The 21596-nt window shown below is 35.5% G+C and overlaps 1 protein-coding gene across 6 annotated transcripts in view; it reads left to right on the top strand.

The window, feature by feature from the left end:
• The first annotated feature begins 208 nt into the window (after nt 1-208).
• LOC129237773 (uncharacterized) overlaps nt 209-21596 on the top strand; it is a 64061-nt gene continuing 42673 nt past the window's right edge. The window contains exon 1 of one of the 6 annotated variants that reach the window (XM_054872702.1): nt 209-468. The gene's annotated coding sequence lies outside the window, so the exon portion shown is untranslated. Of the gene's footprint in view, nt 469-685; nt 887-21596 lie in introns of those variants that run through there. The other 5 variants (XM_054872707.1, XM_054872705.1, XM_054872701.1 and 2 more) reach the window with 5 other exon arrangements.

A 21596-nucleotide genomic window follows, 5' to 3' on the forward strand; every position in this document is an offset into this window, starting at 1 on the left:
TTCTTGCCCACAGTTATTACGAGTTTGTTTGAATTTAAGCACCATGCTAAAGCGCTATGTGAGTACGCCGCAGTATCGTTACGCCTCACTTACTACTTCGCTTGGTGGATATTCTGAATGAAGAGCATCGCGCTGTTGTGCTACCAAATATACGCGTAGTTTAAATAAATACGACGGCATTTCACAGCAATAGCAAAGTCGGGAAGTGTACGCGGACTAGTCAACAACTCCGCCACCAGTAGCGATACGTGCAATAAATGCAGATCAAAGTGCGGTGAAGCGAAAAAAGTGAAATTATAAATATTAAGTGATTAATTGCTCCCAAAAATTAAGCAACCAAAACAAACGAAAAGAGACATACGTACTCGTATATGTGATTTAAATAAAGTCACTTTCATTGATTGGTAATTTTCCAGAGAGTGTGTTTAATGGTGAGCATATTGGTGCTACTGTTAACACAATACAAAGGTAATCAATTTTTTTTTGTGCAAATACTGCGAATGATTGGTGAGCTTGCGCGAGTGTCAAAGCGTTCAGTGTGTTTTGAGCGTGAATTAGTACGCCCACAAATGTGTAAAAAAGTTTTAATATTCTCTCGGAATGTTTAGTGATTAATTACGTTCGTAGATATTTGAAATTTGCAATTCAATTAAAGTTGCAGTTGAGAATTCAGTTGCGGCCTGATCGTTGTTAGGTATTGGTCGTGATCGATAAAGTCGCGCCTGCAATATCCGCGAAAATATCCGTTCTACTACTTATTCATATTCTCAGTGTGTTGTTAATTTTTTCGACCGTGATTCGTGACTGGTGCGTTGAAATAACTCGAATGCAACAAATAGCGGTACTTGTTTGAAGTTGTGAAAAATTAAAAGTGAAATAAAAAAATGTATGCTTCACATGGTTATATGTAAAATGTTTGCAAAAACAATAAATGTTGTATAAAAAATAATAATAATAATCAAAACAATTAAGAAAATGCGTAAACTATGGAGAAATTGAGAAATGATCATAACAATTAAAAAACTTTTCAAAGTCATTTAAAGCAAACCCAGAAATTGCGCGGCATATACAAGTTTAACTTCGAGAATATTTAACACGCTGAGATAAAAATTGTGCACTAGGAAGATGAAAATAAGAAAAAAATAATAATAATGAAAACCTTGACCACGTATAAACGTTTGTTTTAGAAAAAATAATGATCTTAGATGACAGTTTTTTCGTATCTAAAAAAATTATGTGACCTAGGAAAATGCGAATAAAAAAGGTTAACAAAAACCAGCATAAAGACTGCATATAACCTCTGTTTTCTTTTTAAAGAAAGGAATGAGATCAAAATTATGTGCATTAGAAATGAAAAAAATGAACACTCGACTGGATACACCCGTTTTTTTATAAAAAAATAATGGGATGCGGTGATATTTTTTTGTATCTAATAAAATTATGTGCACTAAAAAAATTTATATAAAAAATAATGAAAACCTTGATTGCATATAAACCCTTTTTTCTTCTTAAAGAGTGGACTGAGCTGACATTTTTTCGTATCTTATAAAATTATATGCATTAAAGTTAAATTAAAATAAATAATATTTTATTAATTTTAATAATAATAAAAAAATTAATTAAAATAAAAAATAGAATGAAAAGCTTTAGTGCATATAACCGTTTTGACCGTTCTTAACCGTAGTGAGATGTAGTTTTTTCGTATTTAATAAAATTGTGTGCATTAAGAAAATGAAAAAAATTAAAACTTAGCTGGATATAATCGTTTTTCTGTTTTAAGTGTGGACTGAGTGCAATTTTTTATCTAATAAAATTATGTGCATTAAGAAATAAATAAAAATAAATAAATAAAAATAAAATCTTTATTGCATAGAATCGATTTTTAAAAAAAAAAAATTGAATTCTAAAAATATTGTTTTCAAATTAAATGAAACAAGTCAATTTTCAATGCCAACAAAATAGAAATTAAAAGCGTATAAGTTGCGGTTGACCATAAAAAATTTCTCACCAAATAAGTATTAGTACTTAAGTATTAATTTTTATGCAAATTAAATTCTTGTGCAATTTCGACAAAACAATTTAAGTCGATTTAACACTTTTTAACAATTAAGTTCTTGCACACAATGTACGTGAGCTAAGCTTCCACAACTGTTAAAAATTAATGGAAATTAGAATAGAAATAGAAAAATAGAAATGGAAAGAACTCCTTCCTTTCCTGGTTTTATATCCGCCTCAGGGCTGCAAGCCCCTCAATCTTACCCATACATTCAACGTGAACGTGTATGTCATTACAACAACAATAATATTCAAATGCACTGGCATGCATGAAAGTTGTTCAAATGACAGTATCGCCTCAAGCGCGTGATACACTTCAAAGTTCCAAAGGGCGCACAATTATTCAGTAGAAATCAGATAATTCGCAATCGCAAAAGATCAGTAATATTTATTTTTCTAATAAAAAGCTATAGATATGCATAGTGCGTTAAATAACAATAGCACAGTAACTTATTGATAAGTTTCTACAGCTCTTTTGTTTTTTATATAATTTTAATAATTTTCTCGTCAAAATGTAGTTAATTCCCCTACAAAAATCTTATAAATCCAAGTTTCAAATTCTGTAAAAATTTAAAAATATATTTAATAAATTTTTATGAAATGTTTAGAAAAGTTTCGAGTATGCAGTTTCATAGTCTATTGAATTTTGGTATAATGAAGTGCATTTATCGCGGGGAGATTAGTTAACTTTTTTACTGACATTGTTGGGTGCTTTCTTCCATATAAAAAATGCCAAGTATTCGGGCTCGAAAAAGCGCATGTCTCTTATGACTTATTTACTTTTTTATTTTTTGTTTTGAAATTCAACCACATAGAATTTTGATTTGCATTACAATTTACCAGAGCTTGTCAGCAATCAATACGACTTATGTTGCCAAAAAAATACAAATTAACGCGGAAGTGTTTGGAAATTTTGTGAACTTTCAAAGGACCACCGACTTGTTATGAATTATTGAGGCTTACGAAGTAATGGGGTACAAATTACCGTGATTCTACTGTAGTTATTTGACAACACTCTGTTAACTTTTGAAATTTTAATTTCTCGTGTTGCTTCAGATGTTTTTGCACTTTCCAGCGATAATCATTAATTTTAGGTGAAATTTTTTATATTAATAATGGCATTATTTTCAGCGCATTATACGTATTTAATAAGTGTTTTCATTGATTACACTAATAGCGCTTAAAGCTAGCATTTAGCCCTAGAAGATTATAAGTTAAGCAAAACAAAACAAGCAAAGCCATTAAATCAAGCTCTCATCGGGCCAGCACCTTTCAGCAGTAAACTTCAAGGTTATAACGCAGTTTTTAAACCATAAAATTACTTATTCACAATCCATTTTAATGAGATTTGCATGAGAGTATGAAATTTTTCTATGCAAGATTAAAACCAGTTAAATTGCATTATCAAAAATCCGCATATTTTAATAAAGCATAGTTTTGCTTTGCGAAGAAAGCAGGAAATTCCTATCATAGCAGCTTATCTGCTTTTCTCTCAGTCATATGGCGTTTCTTTGTTTCTTTGTCTTAAATGTGAGTCATTAAGCAAAATGTGAATTAATTGAAATGAAATTAAGTTAAAATAATTATTTATGGTATGTTAAAAATAATTCTTGTCACACAAGCGGCTTAAATATACTAAATTAATCTTTGTCAGTACTAAACTCCTAACCAAATAGAGGTTGTGCTGAAAATCCCTTAATATAAAATTTGATTAGCTATAAATAAAAGCAAATCGAAAAACGCGAACTCATCCGTAATGCAATAATAAAGGAGTCGTCAGACTTGGCAAGGAAAGTGCTTTCAGCAAGTCTTTTAGCCTGACTAGTTTCGGAAAGTAATTGCTACAATTGCCACAAATTTGTTCGGCTAGTTTTCTAGTAAATATTATTAAAGAAACAAAAAAATATTCCAAGTGTCACGCACAGCTGTTAGTTTGCCCTCACTGTAAATTAGAAATGATATAACTGAAAATTAAAAAAAAAGCTGGACATAGTGTGTTCTTCAGGCACATTCTGTAGAGTTCAAAGTATATTAATTTACTTCTTCCATATCTAAATTCTGTCTATTTACTTTTGCCATAGCTTAAATAAGTTAACTAATTCGCTTAAATTGTAAACAGCTGTGTTTGATCAGCTGTTTTTCCCGCTGTTGGTAAACAGTAAAAATTAGCTTTGCCTAAGTGGCATTCCACTTTACTCCACGATGCAGTGAATTGCCATTCTGAGCGACAGTCAGGCTGCACTCAAGGCTCTGGTACCTTGTGAGATTAAGTCCTCACTGATTCTTGAGTGTATCGATAAACTGAATCTAATAGGAACTCACAATCGCATCTGACTAATTAGGGCGCCAGAACACAGGAGTGTAACTGGGAACAAAATAGAGGATGCCCTTCCTTGCTATGGGTCAACACATCATCGCTTATCCGGAATGAAGAACTGAGGCTAAGGGAGGTTAGCTGGCACCAAACTATGTGGCTAAGCCAGGCGAAATCTTTACTGGGATGGCCCAACCAAAATCGGTTCAGGTGCAAACTGAAAATGCTCACGAGGACTTAGAAAATTGCAATCTTGTTTTCTATCATTTTTGACTTTACTCTCTCAATTTTTACTACTTTGCTGGAGTTTAGCGCACGTAAACGCCAAAAGCTCTCTGTTAATTATCTAAAACTATCAGCTTCGCGAAAAGAATTTGAGTATGTGAAAAACGTTTGAATGCAACCAAAAAGTAATCTGCAGTATAATTTCTCAAACTATTGTACTTTTTGGATGATCATACTGATCATACTGTTTTTCGCACTAAATTTTGAAATTAAGTTATGATTGTATGGTCGTGCGTTTCTAACTCAAAGTGATATTCAAGGTACGTTTCCACCAAAGGCAACATTTCGGATTCGCAGGTTTTTGGTTTGAGAAAATAGTCAACTGTTTCCACTTGGTGTATGATGTTTAATGGTGTGTATGTATGTCTAAATTTTAAAATGCCGGTAGCCAATCAAATTGACAAGCTGCAAAACATTGTTGCCATGTTTCCATCAGAGAAAAAAACTTTGGTTAAGGTTATGATATTTATATGGGATTTGACAAGCGTTTTGGCTCGCATTTCCCCTTAAAGTCTCTAGTGGCAGCAAATCTAAAAGAAAGCTGCGGTGGAAATATTATATAAAAAAGAAACTGAGACAGTTGAAGATGAAGGCGATTGCGATATACGGTCAGACTGGTTTACAAAAATTTTTGCGCCTATTTCAGATCTATAGTATATCTAATCTGTTATCATATCAATATGGATTGTGAGGGGAGACTGTTGTTAGAAAATATTGGAACTTAGACTTAGAACAGATAGTAGAAAAGCTTAAGCTCAAAATATCTGCATAAAAATGTTTAAAAATTCAAACGGTATAAAAATAATTCGAATTTTTTATGCTATTTTTGATTTTCTTTTGGAAGATATGTTTGAGGAAAACTTGCATAACTCAGCTTGAACGGTTCTTCTTGTCTTCTTAAGCAGCGTTGGAAAGTTATTTTCTCAACTTTTTCACGCCTGAAACGTAAATAGGTCAAATTTTTTTTGCAAATAAAATTATATTAATAAAATTTTCTAAATTTTTTGGTGCAGACCTTTTGAGCTAAAACTCTTTTTTTTCGGAAAAATATTTTTAAAAGCTAGTTTTATATATACAAATACTTAATTTTTGGGGGTACTTTCAAATCGGCGTAAGGCTTAGCATTTTCTTGAGTTATTTTTGCGGACATCTTAGAATATAGTAAATGCCCATGGAAGAGCAGTACGAATGTTTTTTGTGTGTAAGCCTTGATATCGAAGAGAATTCTGAACATCGTCTACAAAAAAAAAATCAAAGATTGTCAAATATTTTGAGCGACTTCAGACTTACTCTTTATATATACTTATGTACGACATTATATAATTGGTGCGTACGTTCTTTTTGTTGGGAGTTTGGCCGAGCCCAGGCTTCATGCCGCATACGGACTGCGGATGGTTTTTATGAGGATCTTTTTCATGGCAGAAATATACTCAAAGCGTTGCCTGCCACTGTAAAAAAAAATGATGATTTGCCCACAACTGGTTTCGAACCGGGATACTTCCATAGCGTGGAATCCATTCAGCTACGACAGTCGCCTTACAGACTAAAATTTTACTTTTACTTTGTACTAAAATGAATGCCTACCCACAAGTTTCGTAAAGGTTCTGATTAAAAAGTTGAACATTTTGATGAGAATACTTAAAATTTCTTAATTTTTTATGAACTCTGTACAAAGCTTGACCCCTTAATTATAAGGTGTTTGCTATAGAATGACTTATATTTATACAAAAAAAAATTCCACGCAAAATATTGCGATATATTTTAAAAATATAAACTGACTTGATTATTTGAGCACAAGAGTATTTTCCTCTACACTTTTGTAAAGTGATCTTTTTTATTGTAACTGTGTATCGCCAAATTTTCATTGTCTTTTAATTGGTACTTAAATTATTTGGAAAGAAAAATAAGCAATGCTATGATCACTCCGGTGATGTCTCCTCTAAACATGATTTTCGCAAATGGAAGGCCATGTATTTTTTTTAATTTCCCCATAATAAATCTATTGTCCCCTAAAATTAGCCATCAAATCGATGTTATTTTTATACCTGCCATAAACAATTCGACAAGGTCTCCCCGACGTTGTTAATTCAAAAATTTAATTCTTGTTACGCCATAAACACTAATAAGCATATTTTTAGCGACACGATTCTTCTTTATTGCAGCAACTTAAATATTAATTATTTGGCGCATTACCATTAGGCATTGTATGAATGTGAGGACGTGGTGTCATAGTAGTGCAGTGGGTGAAAATAATGTGGTTGATTCGTTGTATAGATTTGGTTGATTCATTGTATAGCGATCGGGTGGAGCTGTTCTGGAGAATGCACGAAAAGGAGTACCACAAAGCAGTGCGCTTGGCTCGCCTTTTCACACTATTCTTATAAATGATATCAGTAGTTGATTTTCCTTCGCGAAAACCTAGCTTTCGCATATGACTTTTAAGTATTTTCGTTTTCTTTGGATGTTATTAGACTTTACAAGGATGCAGACAGTATTGACTTATGGTGAAGTCGCGGCTTTTTCTGAATATGAGCAAATGTTTTCACATGACTTACTGAACTATATTTAACATTTTGCCTTCAAGTTACGGTTATCAAACTGTGTCCTTAAGCGCGCGGACGAAACTAAAGACCTTGGAGCAACTTTCGATAACAGGTTCTCCTTTTCTTAGCATATCAGCTATATAATATCTTAGGCCTACTCCGTGCTAGGCTTTTTAAGGCGTAATATCTCAAAATTTATCTGTATACCTTTGAGCTTATCTTTACATCATTTATTAGGGCGCATCTTGAACACATTGTTTTTAATCGAGACCGGCCATTTGTTTGCCATTAATGAAAAAATGTTTCTTAAATTCGCTCTTTAATCTTTAGTGAACCCGTAACTTCGTGGTTCTTTCTCGTCTACTACTCATCATTTAAGTCTATTCTAAATTTGTGGGTCTATCCTAAGCCTTTGTTTTACTTATAAAATCATCACTGGTGCAATAGACGGTGTTGGACCGAATGTTAATGTTCATCAACGTCCTCTTCGTAACTTACTTTAGTTTCATGGGGACTACGTGAGAACTAACTATTCTTCTAAGTCTCCTATCACTGGATCTATTCGCGATTTTAATGCTATTAGTCATGCTGTTTTCCTTGATTTACTCATATTTATTTCAAGGTCAGTTCTTTTAAATTCCGCTTTTTAGCTTTTTAGTTTATTACAAGTAACTATTTTAAAGTTACTTTGTGCCATTCGTAGTCTGTAAGACTAAATAAATAAATAAATACTTTCTATCAACAGATTGAGGCTAAAATAACAGTATTGTTAATCAGGCCATGCCCCCATAATCGTAAAGCTACTTAAAACTGTAAAAAGTAGATATTGATTAGCCGCAGAGAGTACACCATTTTATATCATAACCTTTCATAGCTTGTCACGGGACGATTTTCATTCACTTTCACTAAGCCTCTGCTCTTTCAATAGACTTATGTGACGAACTTGAGATTATTTTCAATGCAACTAGAATTGAATGCAGCACAGCCTTGAAGTTATTGACTCTACTTATGAATGTACATATATTTGAGTTTAGTTTAGTCCATAACATAAAAGAAATAAAGATAAAAAGTTTCATATAGAACGCCCCTCGAAAGTGAGGAAAAATTGAAGACATTTACTGATACAGCAAAAGCTGAATGATGCAGTGAAGTTCTGATTTCATGAATAGCAATAAGAAGAGTTAGGCGGCAAGAGAGATAACAGCATTACATTCATCTGCTTGAAGTTAAACAGTGCCTGTAGGATGGCTCTGAATAAGCTTTAGGAATGCAGTAAATGAAATATTTAAGGGCCGTTTTCTCAACTAGCCTCTAACTTTACAGGCCACTTTATCGTGGTGGTAAGCGCATTTTCGTTTTCCCAAGCGCTAATTAAACTATTTATGTATAAAAATCATGAGTCGATAAGTTTTTCGCTAAATTTGAGAGCTGTAGCCTTACCCAGATGATTGCTAGATACTGTCAAAGTTCGACCGCAGCTATTGCGAGACCCTTACATATTTCACATGATCGCTGTAAATTTCGTGGCAACTGCAGTGCTGCTTAACTAGAAAAGAGCGCATCCAATTTATTTTCCATTAAATCATTGAGGCGAGATTTAAGCATTTAATAAATATTGATCGAATGGGTTGATGTGTGACTATTATTCCGTTCATGAAACACCAAATGATAGGAACAGTTTTTTCTAATAGCTGACGCCTTTCTGCAGGCAATGCCCACCCTTCGAGTGTATAAAAAACTATGTGCCGTTCAGCTTAAAACTGTTGAAACGTCTATGGTCAGCCACCAAAATGTTTGTCTGCCCACGGATTCAAAGCAACCTCCAGAATACTTTCCCGATAATACTTCGCATTTACCTTGACGCCAGGCTCGATTAAAACGATTGAAGAGCGCCCATCTGCGGTTACAGCGGCCCAAACGATTACTTGTGGCGGGTGCTGCCTCCCGGCCGGTCAAATAAACCCTATCGTTTTGGGAGTTTACGAATCACTCAATTTGAAACATTTTCTCGTCAGAAAACACAATGTTCGGAAATTGACCGCTTTCGGCCAACGAAGCAACTCCTTCGCTCTCTGAAGTCTGATTTGTTGCTGCTTTGGTGGGAGATCATGCGCCTTTTAGATCTTGTAAGGCTTGACTTTGAGACCATTTTTCAGTATGCGGCGGATGCTACGACCAGATATTTTCATTCTTTCGCCATTTGATTGGCACTTCGTCGGGGACTTCGTTCAATGCATAAATATTACATTTGAAATCCAATACTGATTATCTTTTTTTGCGTTTAGTCTCGGCCAAATGTTTCTGCGCGCTTGTAAACAATACTCTGGACTGTCATTTAGCCAAATAAAAGACAGCTGATGCCTGTGCATTGACTACACTTCGAGAGCCGGAGTAGTAAAACATTTTTTATCGAAATCAATCGGCAAAACTAAGAGGCTGATCATGCTAATTTCCATTTCACCAAGGTCTAGTCTGGTTAGGCAAAATGTGACTATCTTTAGATAAATCTATTGTTATTCTGATAGCCAAGCGGGGATTAGTGGTGTTTTTACTAGTTCCATCATTGCTCACAAATACTGGGCATCTCTTAACGAGAAGGCGGAATATTTCCTCATCGATTTGATATGGGTGCCAGGGCATAGTGACACACCAGGGAATAGTAAGACAGAAAAATCAGCGAGAGAGGGCACTACCACTCGCCTGCCTGTTGGTTAGGCCAAGATGGGCCGAGTGCATCACGAGTCTGACATGTAACGCTACAAAAATAATCTGGATTAAATGAGCTTCAGGTGCTATTTAACCAAAGAAAAGCGTCCCTATGTTAGTTGCTTTGATTAAAGCCACTGTGTCCTACATTGTCAAATATTGAACGAATCTCATTTGAACTATTACAGCTCTTCCTTCCCGAGTCTTTTAGACATCTTTTCTGTCATTGTCCTGCTTGGCATGCCACGGGTTTAGATACTTTGGCTGATCGTTCTTCAATGATTGTGATGACCTTAGATGTACATATATGTACTTGAAAACTTCAAATACGCTGAGCTTGGCTTACAATTATTGTATTACTCCTTTTTGTAAGTTTATCTATGCGTTCACGTGAAATACTCATTTAGTAAAATAAAATATCTTTATAAACTTGTAAAACAAAATTTAATTTAATTTAATATCTTTACTGCTATCAGCTGGCAGTTGTCTGATCCGGTTATCCGGTAGCCAGCAGCTCATTTCCGATCAACTTTTTCAGAAGTTAACTGACTGATATTCGCTAACCAGATATTGAGAAATCACTTTACCGTCTACCGATTACGCTCTGATTAAGCGTTTAATCAGACACTGGGAAAACGGTCTTAAAATACTTTATTGTGTTATGCTCATGGTGTCTGAACTCATTAGCCCACACATTTGACGCCACAAGTTTCTTAACTTTTTTTTATTGCGAAATGTAGTAGAATTTATATCCAATGTCGTACATAAACCCACATATCCAACACAGAAAACCGATATCGTCTAGCAAAAAAGAAGTCTAAAAAAATAAATTCCACTTCATTTTCACTATTTAAATGGTTAATTTAGTAACGGTGCTAAACAAATAATAGAGACTTTGTATATGACAATAGAAAATGTTCCAACTTATTTAGAGCCGACTCTATCTTCGCCATAATTATGCGCCAATTTCCCATTTTAAAAGCAGACAATGGGCGTGAAAATGTATGCATTTGTTTACCAAAACAGACATGGCTAGACTTGATGACGGCTGACAAAAAAGAGCACATAAAAAACATACCACTGACAATGAGAGACGACTAAAGTGCATGTGGCAGACTGACAACATGATCGATCGACTATTTACTGTTTTATGAATGTTGCTGCTGGAAATGCTCGCATGTGTGTATGGGTGTAGGCAGGCAGATAGCCAAGTTTTGGGTGTATAGTCCATACAACAAAGATGTCCGTGTGTACATACGAATAGTTTACAAATGAAAAATTAGAAAATGGACAACTACATTCAAACAAAAAAGGAAAAAAAAGAAAGTCAATAAAGTTGAATCAATAACATAGACATAACGTACATATGTATGTAATACTGTGTCCAAAAAATAAGGTGACATTGTATTTATTTTGAAAATTCTTTATTTATTCTTCCAAATCAATTTCATCCCCTTCAAAGTAATCCCCTCCCGACACAATGCACTTATGCCAACGTTTTTTCCAATTTTCGAAACACTGGTTGTAGTCACTTTCCGGGATGGCCTTCAGTTCCGTCTTCGTTGCGGCTTGAATCTCCTCTATCGTGTCAAAACGGTGTCCCCGGAGCGGTCTTTTGAGCCTGCTGAACAGCCAGAAGTCGCACGGTGCCAGATCAGGTGAATACGGTGGTTGCGGAACGATATGGGTTGAGTTTTTGATGAAATGATCACGAATTACGAGTCCAAAAAATTCAATGTTTTCGGTACCAGTCGAGATTTGACGCGCTTGAGGCCCAAAACATCCTTCAAAATGGTATTGACTGAGCCTTTCGATATGCCAACATCATCAGCAAGGTCTCTAATCGTTAATCGACGGTTTTTCAACACCAAATCTTTGATTTGTTGGACGTGAGCTTCGTCAGTTGAGGTTGATGGTCGCCCAGGACGCTCTTCGTCTTCGACACGTTCACGACCGGCTTGGAACTCACTATACCACTTGTAAACATTTTTTTTAGACATAGCCTCATCACCAAAGGCTTTCTGCACCATCCTCAACGTATCCGAAAATTGATTCCGCAAACAAAATTTAATGCAAATTCTTTGCTCAACAAATTTCGACATTGCAAAAAACGAGAAACTCACTTTTAGCAGCTCACAAAACGACGCGTATCTCAAACAGTAAATGAATATTTTACATGAAATTTGACATAGATGTCACTCACAGTACTACCAACCTAAAAAAAAAAAGAATTCTCCTAATCCTTCAAAGCGCGCAGTTTAAAATCAAATGTCACCTTATTTTTTGGACACAGTAGTACATGTGAGCCCCTTTTTTTTCTTAAATACTCGCACTGCAAGCGCCTAATAGTGTTATTAATGTATACGTAAACTTAACTTAAAGCGGCAATTAGTGGTGCCGTACCGTAGCGATAACCGTAACTATAGCAATCAGCTGTTCTTATCAAAGATATGGGCATCACTGTAAATGACTATACGTGCCGCAGCATAGCGCCATAGCCATAACCGCAGCAGTATGCATGAATTTATTGAATTTTGGTTATTCCCCGTATCCGTAAGCAGCTGTGAAATACTCTGCATTTGTTTTGATATTTGCGATACAAATTTGAATATAAGAAATGAATGACGAAGATTTAATTGACCTAGTGGAAAATTATGCGTGTTTTTATGACAAAATGCAAATAGAATTTGGAACATACGAACAACGAATCGAATTTTAAAAAACCGAGATACCAATGTGTCTAGTTTGTCTAATTTAAAAGTTTGGAAGAGAATCAATTATACTCACAGGCAAGAATGGCACGACCAGTGTTAGATTTGTCGCTAAGGTTAATTGGTGGAGGGTTGCAAAAACAAAAAGAACGATTAAACAAAAAACAATAATTATATCAATAAGTTAATCAATTATATATTCACCATTGCTGTTTACAACCTCTTCCCACCTCTCGACCACTTTGTTGATGCCTTTCCGCCAAAAATCGCCTGGTCTGGTGTCAAAGAAGTTGTTGAGCCAGTTTTTAAGGACCTATGAACTTCTTCTCCAACCCAATATATTACCGGATTTTAATGGCTGAACGTTTTCAAATAATTATATCAACAATGCATTCAAATATATTTCTGTTTTGCTTATTTTGACATTTTCAGATAAGTAGTTATTAAAGATTTCACATCACATAAATTTCTATAAATTATTTATTGTCATAAACAATCTTTTGAAGGCTTAATTAATAAAAAGGAATAAAAATCATCAGGAGCATGATTCTCTCTTCTCCCTCAAATTACCTAATTTTCGTAACTTAGAGCTCTGTTAGGCAAGATTTAGGTTTTTCTTAGTTTTCGTAGAAGATTGAAGGTTATTACTCAGCATGTCATCATGAATGCACCAGTGATATTTGCCATTATCTATGTTTATATCTTTTTTGTTTTGTCTTCATTTGTCACCAAAGAAATATTCCTTCAAAGGAATATTATTCGAAATAGGCGCAAAAATTATATTGCAGAATGATTCTCTCACCGCTTTCAGTGTATGTATGGTAAAATACAGAATTTAAGGATAAATTAGAGGTGGCATTGCTGACCTAAAACCTACAGCTCTGCATGTTTCTTAAGCGAAGTTTATGCTAACCAGCAGCGCGTGTTGCTGGTGTGGTAAATTGGCCTAAGTTATGTAAAATTATGTCTAAGTCTTGACTAACAGACCTCTTAGGAATCTAATCTAAGTTTCTCCAGCCTTAAACATTTATACACTTTCCCCATTTCTCAATCTGCTTTTAAGTTTGTTAAGTTACGTTTAAATCGGGAGCAATTGCACTCTAAGTGTCATTCCATCGACAACTCTCTGCCGCGAAATGCAATTGTTCTACGTACATACATACATAAACACACACAATTGATGCGGTTTGATTTTGTGGTTAGCACTTCATGATTACTTTGTTGATCTCTGCAAATTGGCGGAAAGATATTCAATACCGCAATGTTTGTATTACAATATGCAGACATCGGCATGGGTATTTACATACATACCAACGTGTTTTGTCTATACTAATTTTAAGCGGCTTTTCACATCCTCTCCTTTTCCTCTTTTCAACTGTTTGCTATCAACTGACGTTTGCGGTAAAACCCAAAAGATATTAATTAATTCATATTGACATGATGTCTTTGTTGGGAATTAATGGGAAAAAAACGAAGTAAAATATACTGATAAATGCTTGCCTTTACTAGTCTCTCACTCCTTTCTTAAGCAAACAATAATCGCAAAAAAGTGTTCAAGTTTTAAATAGCCCGATCGTTGATATAGTGGACGCTCGAATCAGCAATGGAAAGCACTAAGTATACTCGTATGTGTTCCTCTGCGATCTTATTCGAGTTCAAATGAAATGGATGCTTGTAATTCCTGCCGCTAATATTCAAGACTGATAGCTAACAAGGCCACTGATGTAACTTTTAAAAGAAAACTTGTGATCTAAAATCGGAATGTTAAGGTTCATCGGAAAATACTCTGAAAACCACATGCAGTTGTAACAGGGAAGAAAGTTGTAAAAATACTTATGACTTAAAAAGAGGCTACTTCCCAAAAATGCTGGGAAGATGCTACACGACGATTTTTCAGCCCACGATAACACACAGAGTAGTAGAATCAACTAGCAGAGTTAAATCAAATCATAACAGAAGCCATGATAGCCTGTCCAGCAACGTCCATGAACTTTACTTTAGATACTTTACTCGGTAATCGCAGCACCGAAGAATACCGATTAGCGAAAGTTTTACAAAAGCTGATTAGATTCAGATGGGAACTTAGAAGCAAAAATATTGGGTGGGTGCATCTAAAACATATATAAAATAAACCAATTTATGATAACCTGATCCATGGAGAGTTAGTATATGAAGAAGCTACCGCAATGGGTGTAATTGTACCGGAATAAAGTTTCTCTAAAACCATGGAAAAACAGATTTCCATCTTTCAGCCCGAAATATATGCAACAGAAAAATTACCAAACTTCAATACCAAACGTTACTGCCGGCGCAGAAAATTATTATCTTTCCAAGCCAAGGGGCGATTAAGACCCTCATATCTAGTCAGGTAAACCTTAGCGGAGATTCTCAACAAGCTAAACACACTTGAAGTAATCAATGAAGGTTGGATTTTTTGGATGTTGGGTCATATTGACATGAAGGATGTGAAATTGTTGACAAACTCGTAAGGAAAATTGCATAAACTTCCCGTATAAGTTCAAAACGCTTCTGTATCTTAGACAAGAGTACAATATTCAACTTAACAAAAAACTACGGAAGCTCGTAGGGAACTAGATGTGGAAACCTTCGAAACAGTGCAGATCATTTTTGGGACTTGATGGGTATTTATATTTATCTGGAAGATTTATTACTTCTAGACAAGAACTCATACTCGTTACTGTGTCATCAATACGTTTCGATAAGGTCCTTCGGTGAATCCAATAAAAAGTACCTTGATACTTATCACTAGGAAACGCAATACGGAAGGCTCGTTACTACCCACCTTGAAAGGAGTAACCCTGCAACTGTCTTCTCAGGTCAAATAATTAGGGAATGTGAGAGGTACCCGTCGAGCAGGAGGTCTCTCGAACACTAAAAGTCTTCTGCCAGTTTAAAAGCATCACCCTGATTAGACCCATTATCACATACGCCTCTGTGGTCTGGTGGAAGGCTAATATGGTTAACTCCAGAGTAAAACCCCTAAAAAGACTACGGAGAAGAGTGTGCTTGGGTATGGCAGGTGCTGTGAGTACGACATCAGGCGATGCCCTTAACAACATCCTGAACTGGCAACCTCTAGATTTTCAAATCCGGAAGGAAGCAATGAAGGCGGCGTACAGACTCAAGTCAAGCAAAGAAAACACTGGCCACTGTCAGATTTGCGACCAGTTGTCGGAGCGGTGTACACTGTTCTTGATGCCAGCGGACAATCGCGTGCCTCACGTTGGCTTCGGTAGGAAGTTGTGACTTTTTGATCACAGATAAAGATCAATGGTTAAGTCCAGAGAACCTATTAATGGGATTTCAGCACACTTTCAACACCGACGGATCCAACGGAAGTCTATGCCATCTTAAATGCAGCCTACGGGCGAATTGAGAAAAAGTCGCGGGGTAATAGTACTCGATTTTGTAGTGACAGTCAAGCTGCACTGAAAGCCTTTGCTAACCCACGCTGCACTTCGAAATTGGTCGGTGCATGTAAGACAAAACTGAAAGGTGTTACAAAACACAACAAAGCTTTTTTCAAATGGGTGCAAGGACACTGCGGATTTCAGGGAACGATTTGGCTGATAAACTGGCTAATGAAGGGTCTGCAAGCACACCTCTGGGCCATGAACGCTTCCTACGGGTCAGTTCTGCATCGGTTTAACTATGGATTTACGACTTTATGAGGTCTACCCATACTGTAGAGTAAAATCCTAAAATTTACCAGAAAGACTCTCAGGTCCTGGTAGGTGTAATCACAGGGCACAACGCCTGTGGTCAGCATATGGCTACTATGGGAATTATTGACGACCTAATATATTCCTGTCTTGTCGGGAAAATGAGAACACTGAATATCATATTCTCTGTAGCTGTCCGGCGTTCTATAGAGTAAGACTTAGGCTGTTGAGACGCGATGTTCTGAGCATGGATAAACTTTATACTCTTCCTCTTCCGGATCTCTCAGGAGTCATCAATTAATCCAAACGATTCGCGGAAGTGTGACCTCCAACCAATTTGTCCGTCTTGCATCCATACTGCATCTATCCTGTCTCTCTATTCCTTTCACTGCAATCTATCCGGGTGTAGTACAATGGTCTTCCGGACTGAGTGCTTGGACTTATCCAACCCCCCACAATTCTAGTCAAATCTAGTACCGAATATAACAAAAAGTTCCGCTCGTCTATTTTTGACTTTATATCTACGGAATCATTGAGAATTAGGCTCTGCAACTTTGTGCTTATAGACTCAATTATATGAATCATCGATTTAAATGTAAATTCGATTCTTTTACACTATAGGGTGCCAGGTGTTCATCAATATTCGATGATCTCCTATTTTAGGTCATATAGCATTAAAGTTTTACAATCGATGCTCCAGAATCATAATATGAATTATAATAGTGATATTTTGTACACTTAATCTTGACATCTATGATGCGAGATCTGCACTGTTTGTTTTGCGTAAATTTTTCTGGATTGCCGTAACGACTTAAGCGATTTTGGCCAAATCCGAATTTCTTGATACTGCCAGTCCAATATAGCGCATTGTTTGAACGGTGTGTGTGATGTCTGTCTACAGAACCTAAACGAAACCCTTAAATAAAAAGAACTAAATTGGGAAGCTTTATTTCGCATATGTATTCGTATATAAAAGGGATTCATTTAGAATAAATGCAAAAAAAAAAATCGAAGACTTCAGTTTGATATTATAATCTATAAATTTTTCATCATCGCTCATTCCTAGATATGATATTTCCATACTTCATATGATCAATAAATAAAATAAAAATGAAAAAGCTCCTCATAAAAAACAATTTGCCTTACGTGGTCGGCTTAAAACTGTAGGTTTCTCCATTTGTGGAAAAAACGTCAAGACGCGCATCACAAATAGGAGGGAGCTCGGCCAAACACCTAACAGAAGTGTACGCGCCAATTATTTATTTATTTTATATGATCAGTATTTTAGTGAAGGACTCGCTTGCAAGATTTAAAGAAAACATTTCGAAATAAAAAGCGCACCTACATCAGGATAAATGCCAAATATCCATTTTATGTTCGTCGAGTGGGCAGAATTCGAAATTTTCAAAACCTGTTAACGATAAAAAGGCAATTGAGTTATGAAACATGTAAGTGCGCTCCTCTCATATCGATGGTTTTCGAGAAAAGCGACACAACTCAAAATTAACTCAAAATTCGGAGTTTTGCCGTTAAAAGCAAAAATCAACTACAGAGTTTATATATTTTTATCTGGAAAAGCGTCATAAGCGAATTTTGAAGCAATTCTGAGAGATGGCGTTAGTGTCGTTTTGTCAGGTGATCGAATTGGCGCGTCACTTATCTAGAAAACTGACCCAACTCAGTATTTTGTATTTTTGAATTATGTCACTTTTTTCGAAAACCATCGATATATATGTACATATATACTTATCTGGTAATACTCGTACATTTATTTATAGTACCGATAATATGGGTAAACAGTATCTGTGTAAATATATGTATTTATGTATGTATGTAGTTGCACTAAGCACGCGGTAATATTGCTTGTCCGACCTTCGCACTATTTAATTACCCCGTTGAGTCATCTGCATCTGAACGAACATACATACAGTATACATATACAACTACATACATACATACATTTAATATTTATTGCACTATCTGTTGCACATGAGCTGAGTTACATCACCTGTATCAATGCATTGCACAGCTACTGCGCGTTGCTTAACGCAGGCAATTACCAAAAAGTACCACAGTTCTGGGTTTTTCAGGCACTACGTCATTGGTACCTCCGAGTATAAGCAAATGCACGAATATTTTCTGATTGGCCAAATACGTACAAATCTACTTATTTCCTATGTGTGATTGGAAAATGTGGCAACGAATGTTGAAATTCTAAAGAATTTAGGGAAGATTAATGATTTCAATGCTTGCGTTAGTTAGTAAAGTTTGGCCAGTGCTTACATATGCATGTATGTATGTATGCTTTCAAAGCAAAGACCAAAGCACTTTTTGTTTGGACTTGATAAGGAAGTTTGCCAAAAATAGCTATGGCATTTTAGGAATCTTAAGGGGCTCAACCAGTGTGACTGACAAAAAAACAGGTGGTTTTTGAAAATTTATTTTTAAAAAAGTTTTACATTGATTGTTTTAAAACTTTGTAAGTATATTAATATATAATTAAACTTCAAGTACAAATTTTTTCAAAGGAAAATCTGGACTTTTCTTCTAATAATAGGGCATCTCTCGAAGGTCCAAAAAAAAAAGTTTCCCCACTGCTGCCTTTGTTACGGTCTTCAGAGTGCCTGAAATAAAAAAAAACAAAAAAGTCATTAAAGATGATGGTATCACGCGTTGATTAACGCAGGATTGTGGTGAAAAAACGAAATCCAAAAAAATCCCGCAGTTTTGAAAAAAGTATAAAAATTTAGTTTGAAAATGTGATAGTATTTCACATCGCAAATTTACAATTTTTATTAGATTGAAATATCGGAGGGTCATTCAATGTAAAAATGAATACTTAAAATGAGGAAACAAGATTCAAGTCGATCGTAAAATTAGTTTTTAAGTTACAAATTAAGAAAACGCTATTTTGAGAAAAACGTTTTTAAAGAAAAAAATACTGATCTCACATTTATAAAACGATAAATATCATACCTAATCCTAATCTGCTATTCCAGGCCCATATAATTCACCTTCTTCTTCTTCAAAAAGTTGCTGCTTGCGTGCTGAAAAATATGAAAAATTTTTTTTTTAATTTTTCAAAGTTTCACACTGGTTGAGCCCCTTAATCTTTTATGGTATAAGATCTTTACTGCATATTGAATCTGACGAACGGCTATGCATGTGTATACGTATGTACGTGTGATTTAGAACGAATATTTATATAATATAAAACTGTTTGATCAGAAACGTTTCATTGATCTTTTACAATGCGGAATGAAGATGCGCATGTACCATATATAAATATGTATGTATGTATGTAAATAAAGGAGCGGGGTTTCCGAGAATGGCTAACTTTATTAGATAAACGAAGCAAAATCTTAGATATTGACAGCGTTGTGGTTAATAGTACGTAATAGTAAGAAAATGTTTAATAGGTTTATATTGTATGTGTGTATGTATAGTATTATAGATACCATTACAGGTTAAAAAATAATAGAAAAACACAGAACACTCTGAACTTGAACGAATGATAACTGTATATTTTCATTACAAAATTAATTAAAACAAGATAGGCAGTGCTAAATTCAATCCGGATCGAACTTTATACCCACCTAAATTTTATTAAAACTTTACTTGGGCCGACTGTTAATCGATGCAATCGAACAAACGCATGAGGTATTGCTTGTAAAATCAAAGGCCATAACAACCAATTACATATCCTATGAGTTCCAGGATACATAGCAATTATTGGGAACAAAATGGCAAATAAAATAGCCGGGAAAGTAGCGGCTTTCTCTCTTATAGGTACTGAGCTAGTTGGTGGCCTAGAAAAGGGTAACTTTTGCTCGCTTATTCAGAAGGTGGAAGAAAGGCGAAGAAGAACATAATGGGTCAATCTACCGAGTTGATGGAGAAGAGAATCTCTCTTGCCAACAAGTGCTACTCTGACTAAGTAGGCAATTGCGTAGTAAATTCCTCTCTCGACGAACTAGACTAACACTTTATAAGGTAGCTAATCATGCCCATCCTGTTGTATGGCGCAGTAGCGTGGACGGTGACAACATCCGATGAGGTGTCCTTTGAAAAGTGTCAGTGAAAGATTCTGCGGAAGATTTTTAGAACTTTGTACGCTGCCGACGGCCAGTATCTCAGGTGATAGAACAATGAACTGTATGAGTTTTACGGCGGCATAGGTGTAGTACTACGAATAATGATAAGGCGGCTCCGTTGACTAGATCATTTCGTTCGAATGAATACAAACGCTGCGGCTCTGAAAGTATTCGATGCGATATCAGCTGGTCGTAGCAGAGGAAAAAGAATGCCTCATCTGTGTTGAAAAGATCAGGTGATTTCACTCGATATTTCCAGCTGGCGACGGTTAGCACGAGAAAGAAACTACTGACCCCATTTGTTAAACTAGGTCAAAATCGCGCAAGCGGTTATCGTGCAAATTAAGAAGAAGAAGAACCTGGTAATATACATATTCCAATGGAACTTGCAGGTTCAGTAGTAAGGAAGATGAACCCACCAAATATGTGCTAGCATTGAAACACGCGGCACAAATATAGTAACTGGTAAAACATATCCTACCAAAGGAGGTAATAAAAGTAATTATAAAAGAACAAATACTAAAATTTATTGAGGAAGTTGGGTTAGGAGAAGTACTCCGTATCCATGAAGGAAGCCCAATTAATCGTTCAGGTAGGCCAAACGGACGGAAATTTAGTCTGTGGGCATGGCATCGCCTATTGGTTAAAATTTTATTTCCAATGTATTTACTTAATTTATGACAGAGATAAGAGGTTTTTTGTTTGTTTTTTAAATAATCGTTATATGCCAGGTGGACTTGGTTGGTGGCCGATTCTAAATACCAAGCTACTTTGGACAATTAGTATTATGTGTACAAAGGTTCAAGCAAATATATTAATTTTTGCTCGAGTTGTTCTGCACACGGGCAGACGGACGAACATACTATACATGGCTAAATCGTATAATCTCACCATTTTGAGCATTTTGGTATACATACCTATGTACATATGCCCATATCTATCTTCATTCGTTTATACTATTACATAAAACAGTTATGGGAGCAAACTTATAATGCCCCTGAGCGTTATAATTCCGTAGGGCTTATATTATATGGGTAACAGATAACAAATGCGCGGATAAAAGAACTAAATTAGCTACGGTTCGTTTGCAGAGGTGTGCATTTGTTATATGAAGAAAATGCGCAACACCGTCAGGGGAAAAATTGTAAAATACCAGAGGGACTTTTCAGCACATTCAAAATTGCACTTTACTTACTAGAATTTAA

Source organism: Anastrepha obliqua, chromosome 2 (assembly GCF_027943255.1).
Source record: "Anastrepha obliqua isolate idAnaObli1 chromosome 2, idAnaObli1_1.0, whole genome shotgun sequence".
In the NCBI taxonomy this organism is placed as follows: domain Eukaryota; kingdom Metazoa; phylum Arthropoda; class Insecta; order Diptera; family Tephritidae; genus Anastrepha; species Anastrepha obliqua.